The 17,698-nt window shown below is 37.4% G+C and overlaps 1 protein-coding gene across 1 annotated transcript in view; it reads right to left on the bottom strand.

The window, feature by feature from the left end:
- The window catches only part of SNTG1 (syntrophin gamma 1), a 1,301,402-nt gene that overhangs the window by 811,323 nt on the left and 472,381 nt on the right, over nucleotides 1-17,698 (bottom strand). The window lies entirely within an intron of this gene.

Here is a 17,698-nt window from a genome sequence, read left to right as displayed (position 1 = left end):
CTGATCAATTGTCCCTTTTATCATTATATAGTGTCCTTCTTTATCCTTTGTGGCGGATTCAAGTCTATTGTGTCAGAAATCAATATTGCTACTCCTCTTCTTTTTTGCTTATTATTTGCTTGATATATTTTTTTCCATCCTTTGAGTTTTAGTTTGTTTGTGTCTCTAAGTCTAAGGTGTGTCTCTTGTAGGCAGCATATAGATGGATCATGTTTCTTTATCCAGTCCGTGACTCTGTCTCTTTATTGGTGCATTTAGTCCATTTACATTCAGCATAATTATAGGTAAATAAGTTTTTAGTGCTGTCATTTTGATGCATTTTCATGTGTGTTGTTGGCCATTTCATTTTTCCACATACTTTTTTGTGCTGAGACGTTTTTCTTAGTAGATTGTGAGATCCTTATTTGCATAATGTTTAACTTTATGTTTGTTGAGTCGTTACGTTTTTCCTGAGTTATGGAATTGATATTCCTTTTTGTGGTTACCTTATTATTTACCCCTATTTTTCTAAGTAAAAACCTAACTTGTATCCTTCTATATAGCCTTGTATCACTCTCCATCTGGCAGTTCAATGCCTCCTATATTTAGTCCCTCTTTTTGATTATTGTGATCGTTTATCTGTTGATTTCCATGTTTTCCTGTTATGTGTATTATTTTGTTTATTTATTTATTTTTTAGAATTAATCTTACTTTGTTTTTGTGCTTTCCCTATTTGAGTTGCGTTGATATGAGGGTGTTCTGTTTTGTGACCTTGTATAGTGCTGGTACCTGATATTATTGGTCATCAGGCCAAACAATCTCCTTTAGCATTTCTTGCAGTCTTGGTTTAGTTTTTGCAAATTCTCTAAACTTGTGTTTATCTGTAAATATCTTAATTTCTCCTTCATATTTCAGAGAGAGTTTTGCTGGATATATGATCCTTGGTTGGCAGTTTTTCTCCTTCAGTGCTCTGTGTACATCGTCCCATTCCCTTCTTGCTTGCATGGTTTCTGCTGAGTAAATCTGAACTTATTCTTATTGATTCTCCCTTGAAGGAAACCTTTTTTTCTCCCTGGCTGCTTTTCAAATTTTCTGTTTGTCTTTGGTTTTGGCAAGTTTGATGATAATATGTCTTGGTGTTTTTCTTTTTGGATCAATCTTAAATGGGGTTCGATGAGCATCTTGGATAGATATCCTTTCGTCTTTCATGATGTCAGGGAAGTTTTGTGTCAGGAGTTCTTCAATTATTTTCTCTGTGTTTTCTGTCCCCTCTCCCTGTTCTGGGACTCCAATCACTCGCAAGTTATCCTTCTTGATAGAGTCCCACATGATTCTTAGGATTTCTTCATTTTTTAAAATTCTTTTATCTGATTTTTTTTCAGCTATGTTGGAGTTGATTCCCTGGTCCTCCAGAAGTCCCAGTCTACATTCTAATTGCTTGAGTCTGCTCCTCTGACTTTCTATTGCGTTGTCAAATTCTGTAATTTTATTGTTAATCTTTTGGATTTCTACATGCTGTCTCTCTATGGATTCTTGCAACTTATTAATTTTTCCACTGTGTTCTTGAATAAGCTTTTTGAGTTCTTCAACAGTTTTATCAGTGTGTTCCTTGGCTTTTTCTGCATTTATCCTAATTTCATTTGTGATATCTTTAAGCATTCTGTAAATTAGTTTTTTATATTCTGTATCTGATAATTCCAGGATTGTATCTTCATTTGGGAAAGATTTTGATTCTTTTGTTTGGGGGGGTTGGAGAAGCTGTCATGGTCTGTTTCTTTATGTGGTTTGATATGGACTGCTGTCTCCGAGCCATCACTGGGAAACTAGATTTTCCAGGTAATCAGCTAAAAAAAATGCATTCAGATCCCTATCTGAATTCTCCTTCTGGCTCAGGGTATTTGGATGTTAATGGAGCTGCCTGGGGAGGGTGGGGGACAGATCAGAGAGCTAGGCATGTAGCACCACAGAATATAGAGCTGATCCCTGCATTCACACTCCGCCCCCGTCTGCCAGAATCCTGGCAGGACGGCTCCCCGTCTGGGACGCTAGTCTCCCCGCTCCAAGATCAGTCACTTCCGGGGATTTCTCCCTCCGGTGCGCCGCACCGCTCGCGCGAACCGAGTGGGCGTGGCCCTCACGAACAGCTGGGCCCGCCCCCTGGGTCTATTCAGGGGAATGCGCTCACACCCCGCCCACTCTCGCCAAGATCCCAGCGGGATGGCTCCCCAGCTGGGACGCTGCTCTCCCCGCTCCGAGACCAGTCACTTCCTCCCAGGGATTTCTCCCTCCGGTGTACCGCATTGCTCGCACGAACTGGGTGGACGTGGTCCTCACGAACGTCTGGGCACCCCCCCCGGGGTCGCTTTAGGGAAATATAGGTGATCCCCATGCTCGCGCCTCGCCCGCCTCCCGCCAAACTCCCGGCTGGATGGCTCCCCGGCTGGGACGCTGCTCTCCCCGCTCCAAGATCAGTCACTGCCTCCCGGGTGTTTCTCCCACTGGCTGCGCCGCTACGCCACCCATGCCAACCAGCTAGACTTCCTCCTGGGATGGGTTCGGGGGGGTAGGGCTGGGCCCCTTGTCTGTGCCATCTGCCCCCCCTGGGCTCTGCTCCAGCCCGGGCTCCGAAGGTCACCTGCCTGGTACGCTGGCTCTTAGTTCTGAAAACGATCGCTGTCTGCCCATATTTGTTTGTTCTCCGTCTCTAAGTCTGTGTTTGTTGTTCAGAGTTTATAGATTGTTATATATGTGATCGATTCACTTGTTTTTCCGAGTCTTTGTTGCAAGAGGGATCCGCGGTAGCGTCCACCTAGTCCGCCATCTTGGCCCCCCCCACCATTAGGTTTTTGGCACTCAAATATTTCTTCAAATATATAACAGGTGTATTGTAATCACACCAACAAATTTAATTTTTAGAAATGGCTGGATAAAAACAAAAATGAACCTGATTAAAATCTAGTCCTAATTTTACATATCCACTAATTAACTTTGCTCTTAGTGAAACTATGTATCTTTCTATATAGTACCTGCAGTGTAGAGGCTCATATAACGAGTGTAATTCATGCACTGATAATTCATGATTGTTTTGTTCAAGTCTACTACTATTCAACAAAGTTTAACACCTCAAGTCCACCCAGAAACACCTCCTATGAAGCAGATTTCTACCCTGACACACATGGGTTCACCATGAGTAGAAACTGATTTAATAGGAACTAATTAGTTTTTATTTTAGCATCAATGTTGCCTAGCAATGCTAAGCAGAGAAATAGGGTGTTACAAAATCAGAGAAAACATACGTAATGTAATTAGAACAAAACATGTTGACTCTAGAAGCTGTACACGATGGACTCTCTTTATAATGACATAGTGAAATTCAGATAAAATTTATAAATTGGTGTGAAGAAATTGGGGATTTATTGTTTAGCACCATCAGGAGAATATAAGAAATCTACCTGAATTAATAAGAAAATGTTTGGATAATACCTTTTTACTTTATGCCTGATATGTAGCCTATGAAAACAAAAGGTATTAGTCTGGCGTTTGAACTGATTTTGATAAGATCTTTGGGTGTTAGGGAAATATATTTCATTTTCTCCACATGATTATATACAGTTCATAGTAACGGCCAATATTGTGTACTTACTTTGTTCCAGGCACTGTGCTAATTCTATTATGCACTGTCTCTGTTAATCTTGACAGCAATACTCTGTAGTCAGTGATATTTTACTCCATTTACTAGTGAGGTAACCAAGCTCTTAAGGTGAGAACTGGTATTCCAAGTCACTCAGTTTGATTCCAGAACCACTGTGTGTTGTTACTTCTCTATTAAGGCAATGATTCTAAGTGAAATAAATTAGTTACCAATGAAATGAACTATATGATCTTATCTCCCATTATTTTTAGAAGAGTGATACCAAATACTTAGATATTTATAAAAAGTGTTCTTTTTTCCTATAAGAAATGTTGCAGTTCCAAAAATTACAATGAAAAAATAATTTATATACTATAAAGTGTAAGTACTCAATAACAAACTTTATTTTCCCAGTTATCCCATGTCTGTTGAACTCCTAGTACATGAGGATACATCTGTGAACAAGATCAATAAGGCTTCTGTTCTCAAGGCATTTACATTTTCAAAAAAGGTAGAAATAAACAAGCATAAAATAAATGACAGACTGTGATTTTGCTCTGCAGTAAGCTTTTAAGTTCTTACAGGAATTCCAATAATAATTTTTAATGAATATAAATGTATTATCACACAACCCAAACAACACTGAGGAAAACTCAGCAATTTTACATCTTTTACTCTAAAGTAATAATCTTTCCCCTTTTCTCCTCATCAACACATGCATTTATCCAGTCAGCAATGTCTTCAACATTATCTCTCTCATGTTTCATTGTGGTAGTAGAGAAAGCTACCCAAACAAAGCAGCTCTGTTGCCTGGGCAACACTTTGCTGTTCTGTATTCAGTTCCAGATAGTGGTCCATTTTAACCAGAAGCAGAGACATACAGATTATATCCTCTAATGAGTGATAGGGATTATGTCCAATTTGAGCAATGAAAATGCACTGTAGGCGAAATGCCTCTCTACTGAACAATATAGAACTTACTATTGACATGCAGGATTATATGGAAGGGTTGCTGTGAGTCACAGTTGACTCAATGGCAACGGGTTTTAAAGCCTAATCAATCCATATCTATTGGGCATCCATTAAATATTCTGAGTGCATATGTAATGAATGATATAAACACAGACATAAAAGACACAGCTCTTGCCCTCCAGGAATGCATCGTCTAGTAGGAAAGGCAGAAGAGTGAGGAAAAAAAAGGCTATTAATACTTCCCTATAAGAAAAATAAGTATTCTGTTTTGCTATAGTTAATTCATATCTCTAGCATGTGGCTTATTTTCTGAGGCTGTGTCTATACACTTGGTGGCAGAAATTTTTCCATCCCCAAAATGCTGCTTAATGGATCACATTAGACACATTTGTCCACACGGCAGTGTGATTGGCAGGGATTCAAAAGCTCCATTCACTTCCATTGACCAGCTGTGTTGTAAGACCAGGCTGACCAATTTGAATAAGAGTTTTGGTTGGAATCCTCTCAGAAGTGTTCTGTCAGACATTATGCGGATGCGGCTATGAACAATTCAAGATTGCCTGAGTAATGCTGCACAGCATTTCAATGATGTCTTGCCTGATACCCTCCATTTTGAATCAACTTCTGTGCTGCCTCAAAACTATTTATAATTTAGTGCCTTTACTGGTTGTGTGGCCTCTACCATAAGCTCCACAGGTCTTTATTGTTTGCCTATATGTTATTTCCCCATCAAATTGCAAATTCCTACATGTCTTCACATATCCATTAGTAAAAAGCTATGCTTGCTTGTGCATAGAAGATAGGTATTTCTAGAAAAAAGGACTATCAAATATGTGTGAGTAGCAATATCTTAATATCTTAGCTAGAATTTCTGCATGAAGTATTCTGTATAGGAATTTCATTCAAATGGGTCTCTCTTACCAAATTTTATTCTTGGGAATAAATTTCGAATGGTAAAAGTGAACCCAAAAAGCGTGGGATTCATATTGATAAAATCACTTAAAAACCATGTAAGCTGTGGCATACCACATACCATGTCTTGGGGAGGAGATTTCCGGAAACCTTTTTTATATAAGTATAAATATTTCTGAGTTTATCTAAAAATGATCTATAGTGTTTTTTCATTGAGTTTTTGGAAGAATGAAATATGCACTTTATTCTCAATTACGGTACTTGAAAATCTCAAATCTTATATTCTCTTCATTTTTATATGGACAAGTTAAAACCATAAAATCACTTTGGACTGGATAGTACAATGTAATATGTTTGGGAATTTGCATTAGGAAAATTTGATTCATGAGGCTTTCTTCTGTGCAATCCTGTACTGTGTCCTGTTTTCTGCTCCCAAAGCTTTTTTCAATGCTATTTGTGCAAGGAAATTGTCCTCAATATATACAATACTAAGCCTATATCTTTTAATAACAGGTGCATTTGGGACTAGTCAAAATTTTTTTGTCTACCTGAGTCTTTAACTCTGAAAACAAAAATTTTTTTTTTAGGTGACTCCGGCAAATAGATAATATCAAATACAGGCACTTAACTATGCTAGAAAATAATTTCCCACCAATGTAAAAATTTCACAAATGAGGTAATTTCAGTACCACTCCCCTGCCCCTGTCAAAGATTAGAAAACCAATAGAAAAGTGACAGCTGGAAGTAAGGAGAAATCATGGCCCTCCACAGCCACCTGGGTGTGTTTAAGGTGACCTGATCTGACTTCACTAATGGCACTTTCAGTGGATTTGAAGCCAAAGGGGAAAAGCAAAAGAAACAAAACAAAACAGAAAACAAACAACAACAACAAAAATACCTATGTCTGTCTTCAGTGTTTGGAGATCAGAGTTCAGTTATCCGGATTCCTTTAGTTACTATATGTAGTCAGAAGGTGTGTCCTCGTCTTCCTGAGACAGGCCTGACCACTGTGACATCTCCACGTGTACTCACTACTGGGAGGGGCCTGTGTCTCCATGGCCTATTTTTAAGGGGCTTACATTAATTAAAAGACAAAAAGTGTTCTGTCAAAAGAGAAAAAGCTGAATAATCAGCTGAGAATTTTTGAGGATGGTATTCTTCAGAAAACTTGTGAGTACAGGTTTGTCTTTTTACTTATAAAACTCAATAAAATATTAGATCTCCCTTTTTTGCTTCAAGTACTGAAAAATAACATTAGAACTCGCACTTCATCGTACGATTCTCTCTAATAGATTTTGTAAATCAATTTGTTCGTATAGCTCTCAAAATACTGTATGTGACAAATGAATCAAGATTTCTATGTTTTATTATAATTAAGTGGGTCATATTATATGTTGCTTTAATTCTTTCAGTAGAGAATAAATCTGCACTTGTTTATGTATATATATATATAGTTATATATTTATATCAGTATAGGAAAAATGGTATGTGTAAGAATACACGAGATATTTTAATGTTTTATACTTTGACAGATTTTTTAAAAGGCTAGAGAATAGTAAATTACTACGAATAAAGCAAAAACCTAGCAAAATTAAGCACAATTATAACAAGAACTATGTGATATAAAGAACAAACAAGCCTGTCTTGGAAGAAGCCCAGCCAGAGGATGATGAGACTTCATCTCACGTACTTTGGACATGCTATCAGCAGGGACCAGTCCCTGGAAAAGGCCATCATGCTTGCTAAGTTAGAGGGTCAGTGAAACAGAGAAAGATCCTCAAGGAGATGGATTGACACAGTGGTTGCAACAATGGGCTCAAACACAGCAATGACTGTGAGGACGATACAGGATCAGGCAGTGTTTCATTCTATTATACGTAGGGTCACTATGAGTTAGTACTGACTGGACAGCACCTAACAACAATAATAAAAAAGTAATAATTTTAACAATGTATCACTGAGTTTGTAACATTAATGGATGTAATATGTATAGCATCATTCCAAATAATGGAGTGGAAGAGTATTGCTATATAGGGGCAAATTTTCTGTGTATCAATGGAATTATGTGAGCATGAATCTGAAGATGATCTGATAGGTTAAAGTGCATATGGCAAAGTCTAGAGCAACTACTAAGATAATAACTCAAATTATATAGTAAAAAATGCATAAAATTAATTCAAATGCTACTTTACAAATTTTCTACTTAATGCAAACATATAAGAGAGTAATAGAGGAAAAAATAAGACATGAAACAAACAAACAAAAAAATCCAAACCCATTGCCATGGAGTTGCTTCCAACTCATAGTGACTCTATAGGACAGAATAGAACTAACCCACAGGGTTTCCTAGGATGTAAATCTTTACAGAAGCAGACTGCCACAACTTTCTTCCAAAGAATGGCTAATGCGTTGTAACTGCGAACCTTTTGGTTAGCAGCTGAATGCTTAACCACTTCGCCAGAAGTGCTCCTTAATAAGACACGAGAGATACAGAAAACAGAGTAAATTGACAGATGAAATTCCAACCATATCAAGGATAAATTTAATGTGAATGGATTAAATAATTTAATAAAAAGGCAGAGACTGTCAGATGTCATCCACCTAAACGATCTCTTCAGAAGACACATTATATTCATTAGATTTAAAGGTACAACTAGACTGAAAGTAAAGGGATGGAAAAGATGTATCATGCAAACAACATCTGCAAGAACGGTACTAATATTGGAGCCCTGGTGGCACAGGGGTTAAAGCATTCAACTGCTACCTGAAAGGTTGATGATTAGAATCCACCAGCCGCTCATTGGAAACCCTACAGGGCATCTCTACTCTGTCCTATAGGGTTGCTATGAGTCAGAATCAACTCAATGGCAATGGGGTTTTATACTAATATCAGACAAAATATATATTATAACAAAATATTTTACTAGAGATGTTGTTGGGTAAAGTTCAGCTGATTCCAGCTCATAGTGACCCCATGAGAAAGAGTAGAACTGCTCCATAGGGTTTTCTTGGCTGTAACCTTTACAGAAGCAGATTGCCAGATCTTTCTTCCATGGAGACACTATATGGGTTTGAACTGCCAACCTTATGGTTAGCAGTCAAGCTATGAACCATTGTGCCACTAGGGCTCCTTTTACTAGAGATAAAAAGAAATGATTCATAACAATAAAAAGGTTAATCTACAAAGATATGACAATTATGCAGAACACCAAAATACATGAAGCAAAAAGTGACTGAAATAAAGGGGGAAATAGATAATTCAACAATAATAGTTGGAGACTTCAATACTCCAATTTCAACAGTGCACCTAATGCCTAAACAAAAGGTGAACATAGAAATGGAAGACTTGAACAACACTATAAGCCAACTAGAACTAGCAGTCACCTCTGTAACATTTCACCCCAAAACAACAGAATATAAATTCTTCTTAAGTGTAACAGAAAGAAACACTGCCTGGTTCTGTGCCATACTCACAATCATTGCTATGTCTGAGACCATTACTGCAGCCACTGTGTCAGTCCATCTCTTTGAGGGTCTTCTGCTGTTTTGCTGACCCTCTACTGTACCAAAGAGGATGTCCTTCTCTGGGGACTTGTCCCTCCTGATAACATGTCCAAAATACTTGAGGTGAAGTCTCGCCATCCTAGCTTCTAACAAGCATTCTGGCTGTACTTCTTCCAAGACAGATTGGTTCATTCTTCTGGCAGTGGACGGTATGTTTAATATTCTTTGCGAACACCATAATTCAAAGGCATTGATTCTTCTTTGGTCTTCCTTTTTCATTGTTCAGCTTTCCTATGGATATGAGGTGATTGAAAATACTATGGCTTGGGTCAGGCACACCTTAGTCCTCAAAGTGACATGTCTGCTTTTTAACACTTCAAAGAGATCTTTTACAGCATATTTTCCCAATGCAATATATCGTTTGATTTCTTGACTGCTGTTTCCATAGGCATTGATTGTGAACTCAAGTGAAATGGACAACTTCAATATTTTCTCTATTTATCATGTTTTTGCTTATTGGTCCAGTTGTGAAGATTTGTGTTTATGTTGAGGTGTAATCCATAATGAAGGCTGTAGTCTTTGATCTTCATCACTAAGTGTTCCAAGCTTTCAGCAAGCAACATTGTGCCTTATGCATGTCGACGGTTGTTAATGAGTCTTGCTCCAATCCTGATGACGTGTTCTTCTTTATATAGCTCACCTTCTCAGATTATTTGCTTAGCATACACATAGAGTAAGTACGGTGAAAGGATACAACTCAGATGCACATTATCCTTGACTTTAAACCACGCAGAATCCCCTCCCTTGTTCTGTTGGAAGGACTGCCTCTTGGTCTATGTACAGGTTTCTCATGAGCACAATCAAGTATTCTGGATTTCACATTTTTTACAATGGAATTTGTAATTTGTCAGGATCCACACAGTCAAATGCCTTTGCATAGTCAATAAAACACAGGTAAACATCTTTGTGGTCTCCTCTGCTTTCAGCCATCACTTATCTGACATTAGCAATGATATCCCTTGTTCCACATGCTCTTCTGAATCCGATTTGAATTTCTGGCAGTTCCCTGTCAATGTACTGCTGCAACCACTTTTGAATTACCTTCACCAAAATTTTACTTACCTGTGATAATTAATGGTACCAAAAAAACCCAAACCCAGCGCCGTCGAGTCGATTCCAACTCATAGGGACCCTATAGGCCAGGGTAGAACTGCCCCATAGAGTTTCCAAGGAGCACCTGGCAGGTTTGAACTGCCGACCCATTGGTTAGCAGCCATAGCACTTAACCAGTGCACAACCAGGGTTTCTGATATTAATGATATTGTCCAATAATTTCCTTATTATGTTGTATCACCTTGCTTTGGAATAAGAACAAATTTGGATGTCTTCCAATCAGTTAACTAATCTGCCTTCTAAATATCTCAGCATAGATGAGAAAATACTTCCAACATTGCATCCTTTTGTTGAAATATCTCAATTGGTATTTCATCAATGCCCAGAGATTTGTTTTTTCCCAATGTCTTCAGTGCAGCTTGGACTCCCTCCTTCAATATCATCAGTTCTTGATCATGTGCCACCTCTTAAAATGGTTGAACATCGACATTTAACTCTCTACTTTAAGACACTAAAAAAGAAGATCAAACTAAACCTAAGCAAGCAGAAGTAAGTATATAATAAATATTAGAGATGAAATTAATGAGACATAGAACTGAAAAACCATAAAGACAATCAGTTAAATAAAAAAGATGGTTCTTTGAAAATATCCACAAAATTGACAATTTTTTATCTAGATTGACCACAAAATAAAAAGAGAAGCCTCAAATTACTAAAATCAAAAATAAAAGAGGGGACATTACTACTGATTTTACAGAAATTAAAAAAAAAAGGATTATAAGGGAATATTATGGATAAATGTACACCAAAAATTTAGATACTTTAGATGAAATGGAAAAATTCATATAAAGACAAACTACTGAAACTCACACAAGAAAAAATAGATATCTGAATATATCTACCAGAAGTAAAAGAGACTGAGTTAGGAATAATAATAATAATAAAAAGACCCACAAAGAATAACTTAGGTCCAAAAAGCTTTCATGGTGAATTCTACCAAATATTTAGAGAGAATTAATATGACTCATAAACTTTTTCAAAAAATAGAAATTTTTAACTAATTTTATGAAGCCAATATTACCTCGATACCAAAACCAGACAAAACATCACAAGAAAACCACAGATCAGTACCTATTACAAATATGGATGCCAAAGTCCTCAACAAAATACTAGGGAGACAAATCCAGCAACGGGTAAAATAATTATACACCATGAGCAAACGAACAAGTGAGTTTTATCTCAGAAAAAAAGATTTGTTTTTCATCTGAAAACCAATTAATGTAATATATCATATAAATAGAATATAAAAAATCATATGATCATCTCAATACATGCAGAATCCAAACCTTTATTATTAAAAAAAAAAATCTAATAATTACAAGAGACTCTTTAAAAGACTAAAGAGATACATGCTGGACATCTTCTTAGGCTAAAGATAAACATGCCACACATCTGGGCTCTAATCTTCATGTGGGGGGTGGTAGGTCACAGGAGGTCAGACAAAACAAAACAAAGTCATTAACAAAAGTATGTGGAGGGGGAAGGCAGGCAGAAAAAAAAATTTACACGTTCATCACGGCAGTAGTTAAAACTGTGTCAAACTCTCAATCACCCATTTTAAAAAGGAGAAAAAATGGTATGCAGTATTAGGGTCGCAACACTATATGATTCCTTTCACAAGAAATGTGTAAGCAGGGAAAATATGGCAAGACAGGAAGTAGGTTCGCAGTTCCTTGGTCTGGAGTTGGAGCATAATGCAGCAGAAGCACGGTGATGATAACTAAAAGATACGGTGTTTCTTTTTGAGGAGATAAACAGGTTCTAAAATCGAGTGTGGCGACCATTGCATATACTTGTGAATATACTAAAAACTACTGAGTTGTACACTTTTAATGGTATATGAATTATGTCTCAATAAATTTTGTTAAAAGTAATTACTCTTTAAAACTTAAAAAATATGAGGGTTTGTCCCTTCTCCCTTGAGTAATGAAATAAAAGAACTTGTAGAACTGCAGCGAACTTTTTAATCCTGTTTTTTTTAAAAAAAAAAATGAATTACTTGCTTCTAAAAGATATTTAATTGTAGTTTTGATAGAGTGCTATCAAACCATTAAATTGTTATATTTAAGATTGCATTTTTGCTGTCAAATCTTTGTATTTGAAGCTGCCTATTTAAAGTTTCAAAATAGGTAATTTTTTACAATGCAGAACTATGTATATATATTATGATCGTAAACACATAAAAAGCAGAAGTATATAAACAAGGACTGAAAAGTAGAGGGCAAAAATAAAAAATATTTGCATTCAAAAACAAAAAAAAGTGCATGCAAACAACCTACAAAAATATTTTTTACGAAGGCGAGGCCAAGATGGCTGACTAGGTAGAAGCTACCTCAGATCCCCCTTGCAACAACGACTCAGAAAAACAAGTGAATCGATCACATACATGACAATCTACGAACCCTGACCATCAAACACAGATCTAAAGAGTTGACCTGAGTGACAGAGACTGAGAACGAACAACCAAGGGGAAGCAGCAACTGCTTTCGGAGCCTGGAGCCAGAGTCCCAGTCAGGAAACCTTGGCGACGGGCTTTGGACTGAGCAAAGGGGAGCTGAGCACAGCATCCTGAGAGGGCACAAACATGGAACACAGCCAAGCCCCCAGAAGTGACCTTGGAGGAAGCCCTGCCAGTGCACGCAGGCAGCCCAGCAATGCAGCTGACAGGAGGAGAAGTCACCAGGAGGCAGCGACTGGTTTTGGACCCTGGAATGCGGCGTCGCAGCCGGGGAACCTTGGCGCTGGGCTTTAGACTGGGAGCAGAGGAACTGACCACGGCTTTTGAGACAGCGCAAGCACGGGACGCGGGCCTGACCCTCGGAGGAAATCTCTACCCAGCCAGAGCACACAGTCAATGCACCCCTCGAGAATCTCAGATAAAACAGTCATCCCAAGCAAGATAAGTAACTTTGTCTATATTCTGGGGTGCTACTCTCTCCTATTTATCTGAACCCTCCCCTCCCGTTATCAGGTGGTTTCATTAACATTGGAATTTCCTGAGCCAGAGAGTGAAGTGCTCTGTGGTTTTTCTTTCTTTTTTGGTCTTTTCCTAACCCATTCTCCTGGCCTGAGAGAAGCAGCCACAAAAAACCCAGGGACCAAAAATCCTTCCCTAATTGGACTAAAAATACAGAACCAGTGCCAGCCAAACATATGTGATCCATAGTCTTGGGCTTTCATCCCTACAGGGAGAAACGTGGCTATTAAAATGCAAAGGCAATTCTGATAGTGATCTGACTGTAATTCTTTTAGGGGATTACTGGGAAGACAAGTTTCCCAGGTCTGATATCTCTGCGAATTCAACAGAGCCCTCACTGACCCAAAACAGGGAACTGAGGGCTGAAGCTCCCCCCAGACTACCTAGCCTCTTGCCTTAGGGGTCTAAGGAGGGTGACACCTACCAATCTGTAGAGGTAATTGCATTGGGGGCCTACAGTACAGCTGCAGAGCCCACCCACCAAAGTGCTTTAGGAATACAGACACTCCTACCTCACTGGCACTTGGGGGAAGCCTGTAAGGATCCTGCCCCCACTGGAGTGTGAACCCCTGCTGCTACCTCTCTAGGTTGGTAGGTGACAGTCTGCACCACACACTTGATGACCCAAAATCAGATTCTACTCAAGAATAGTGAATGGACTCTTAGGCTTATATATCTGGTAACAGCCCAAACCAGCTGGTAATAGGACATAAGTGAGTCAAGGGCTACAACAATCAAGACAGTGCAATCTAGTAGCCCATCCACGTATATTGAAACAAAACAAGATAAGACTCAGTGAGCAAATATAGAATAAATCACTAAAATATTTTAGAGATAGCTTGGAGACAGCAGTCAATATCAAACCACATAAAGAAGCAGATCACGATTGCTTCTACAGCTCCCCAAAGTAAAGAATCAAAATCTTTTCCAAATGAAGATACAATCCTGGAATTGCCAGATACAGAATATAAAAAACTAATTTACAGAATGCTTCAAGACATCAGGGATAACCTCAGAAATGAAATAAGGCAATCTACAGAAAAAACCAAGGAACACACTGATAAAGCAGTTGAAGAACTCAAAAAGATTATTCAAGAACATAGTGGGAAAATTAATAAGCTGCAAGAATCCATAGAGAGACAGCATTCAAAAATCCAAAAGATTAACAGTAAAATTACAGAAGTGGACAACTCAATAGGAAGTCAGAGGAGCAGACTCCAGCAATTGGAATTCAGGGTGGGGGATCTGGAGGACAAGGGAATTGACACCAATATAGCTGAAAAAAATCAGATAAAAGAATTAAAAAAAATGAAGAAACCCTAGGAATCATGTGGGACTCTATCAAGAAGAATAACTTGCATGTGATTGGAGTCCCAGAACAGGGAGGGATAACAGAAAATACAGAGAGAATAGTTGAAGATCTGTTGGCAGAAAACTTCCCTGACATCATGAAAGATGAAAGGATATCTATCCAAGATGCTCATCAAACCCCATATAAGATTGATCGAAAAAGAAAATCACCAAGACATATTATCATCAAACTTGCCAAAACCAAAGATAAAGAGAAAATTTGAAAAGCAGCCAGGGATAAAAGAAAGGTCTCCTACAAAGGAGAATCAATAAGAATAAGTTCAGACTACTCAGCAGAAACCATGCAGGCAAGAAGGCAATGGGATGACATATATAGAGCACTGAATGAGAAAAACTGCCAGCCAAGGATCATATATCCAGCAAACCTCTCTCTCAAATATGAAGGCGAAATTAAAACATTTACAGATAAACACAAGCTTAGAGAATTTGCAAAAACCAAACCAAAGCTACAAGAAATACTAAAGGAAATTGGTCAGAAAACCAATAATATCAGATACCAGCACAACACAAGGTCACAGAACAGAACATCCTGATATCAACTCAAATAAGGCAATCACAAAAACAAATTAAGATTAATATTAAAAAGAAAAAAACGCTCAAAACAGGGAATCATTGAAGTCAAATGTAAAAGATCACAATAATCAAAAAGACGGACTAAATACAGGAGGTATAGAACTGCCATATGGAGAGGGAAACAAGGTGATACAGGGCAATACAAGTTAGGTATTCACTTAGAAAAATAGGGGTAAATATTAAGGTAACTACAAAGAGGTATAACAACTCCATAACTCAAAATAAAAACCAAGAAAAACATAACGACTCAGCAAACATAAAGTCAACTACTAGGAAAATTAGGAACACACAATTTACAAAGAAAAATGTCTCAGCACAAAAAAGTAATTGGAAAAATGAAATTGTCAACAACACACACAAAAAGGCATCAAAATGACAGCACTAAACACATACTTATCTATAATTATGCTGAATGTAAATGGAATAAATGCACCAATAAAAAGACAGAGACTCTCAGACTGGATAAAGAAATACGATCTGTCTATATGCTGCCTACAAGAGACACATCTTAGACTTAGAGACACAAACAAACTAAAACTCAAAGGATGGAAAAAAATATATCAAGCAAACAATAAGCAAAAAAGAGCAGGAGTAGCAATATTAATTTCTGAAAAAATAGACTTTAAAGTTAAATCCACTGCAAAGGATAAAGAAGGACACTACATACTGATCAAAGGGACAATAGACCAGGAAGATATAACCATATAAAATATTTATACACCCAATGACAGGGCTGCAAGATACATATAACAAACTTTAACAGAACTGAAAAGTGAAATAGCCACCTCCACAATTATAGTAGGAGACTTCAACACACCACTTTCGGAGAAGGATAGGACTTCCAGTAAGAAGTTCAACAGATACACCGAGGACCTAATTGCTACAATCAACCAACTTGACCTCATAGACTTATACAGAACACTCCACCCAATAGCTGCAAAGAATACTTTTTTTTCTAACACACATAGAACATTCTCTGGAATAGACCGCATATTAGGTCATAAAACAATCTTTGTAGAATCTAAAACATCAAAATATTACAAAGCATCTTCTCAGACCACAAGGCCATAAAAGTGGAAATCAATTACAGAAAAATTAGGGAAAAGAAATCAAATACTTGGAAAATGAACAATACCCTGCTCAAAAAAGACTGGGTTATAGAAGACATTAAGGAGGGAATAAAGAAATTCATAGAATGCAACGAGAAGGAAAATACTTCTTATCAAAACCTCTGGGACACAGCAAAAGCAGAGCTCAGAGGTCAATTTATATCGATACATGCACACATACATAAAGAAGAAAGAGCCAAAATCAGAGAACTGTCCCTAAAACTTGAACAAATAGAAAGTGAGCAACAAAAGAATCCATCAGGCACCAGAAGAAAACAAATAATAAAAATTAGAGCTGAACTAAATGAATTAAAAAACAACAGAAAAACAATTGAAAGAATTAACAAAGCCAAAAGCTGGTTCTTTGAAAAAATTAACAAAATTGATAAACCATTGGCCAGACTTACTAAAGAAATACAGGAAAGGAAACAAATAACCCGAATAAGAAATGAGATGGGCCACATCACAACAGACCCAACTGAAATTAAAAGAATCATATCAGATTATTACAAAAAATTGTACTCTAACAAATTTGCAAACCTAGAAGAAATGGATGAATTCCTAGAAACACACTACCTACCTAAACTAACACAATCAGAAGTAGAACAACAAAATAGACCCATAGCAAAAAAAGAGATTGAAAGGTATCAAAAAACTCCCAACAAAAAAAAAGCCATGGCCCAGACGGCTTTACTGCAGCGCTCCACCAAACTTTCAGAGAAGAGTTAACACCACTACTACTAAAGGTATTTCAAAGCATAGAAAATGATGGAATACTACCTAACTCATTCTATGAAGCCACCATTTCCCTGATACCAAAACCAGGTAAAGACACCACAAAAAAAGAAAATTACAGACCTATATCCCTCATGAACATACATGCAAAAATCCTCAACAAAATTCTAGCCAATAGAATTCAACAACATATCAAAAAAATAATCCACCATGACCAAGTGGGATTTATATTTTTTTTCATGCAAGGCTGGTTTAATATTAGAAAAACCATTAATGTAATCCACCATATAAATAAAACAAAAGACAAAAACCACATGATCTTATCAATTGATGCAGAAAAGGCATTTGACGAAGTCCAACACCCATTCATGATAAAAACTCTCAGCAAAATAGAATTGAAGGAAAATTCGTCAACATAATAAAGGGTATCTATTTTTATACAAAGCCAACAGCCAACATCACTCTAAATGGAGAGAGCCTGAAAGCATTTCCCTTGAGAACGGGAACCAGACAAGGATGCCCTTTATCACCGCTCTTATTCAACATTGTGCTAGAGGTCCTAGCCAGAGCAATTAGACTAGACAAAGAAATAAAGGGCATCCGGATTGGCAAGGAGGAAGTAAAATTATCTCTATTTGCAGATGACATGATCTTATACACTGTAAACCCTAAGGAATTCTCCAGAAAACTACTGAAACTAATAGAAGAGTTTAGCAGAGTCTCAGGTTATAAGATAAACATACAAAAATCACTTGGATTCCT

This window comes from Elephas maximus, chromosome 15, assembly GCF_024166365.1.
Source record: "Elephas maximus indicus isolate mEleMax1 chromosome 15, mEleMax1 primary haplotype, whole genome shotgun sequence".
In the NCBI taxonomy this organism is placed as follows: Eukaryota; Metazoa; Chordata; class Mammalia; order Proboscidea; family Elephantidae; genus Elephas; species Elephas maximus.
The sequence above is the reverse complement of the archived record's forward strand: the minus strand, read 5'-3'. Positions and strand labels throughout refer to the sequence as shown.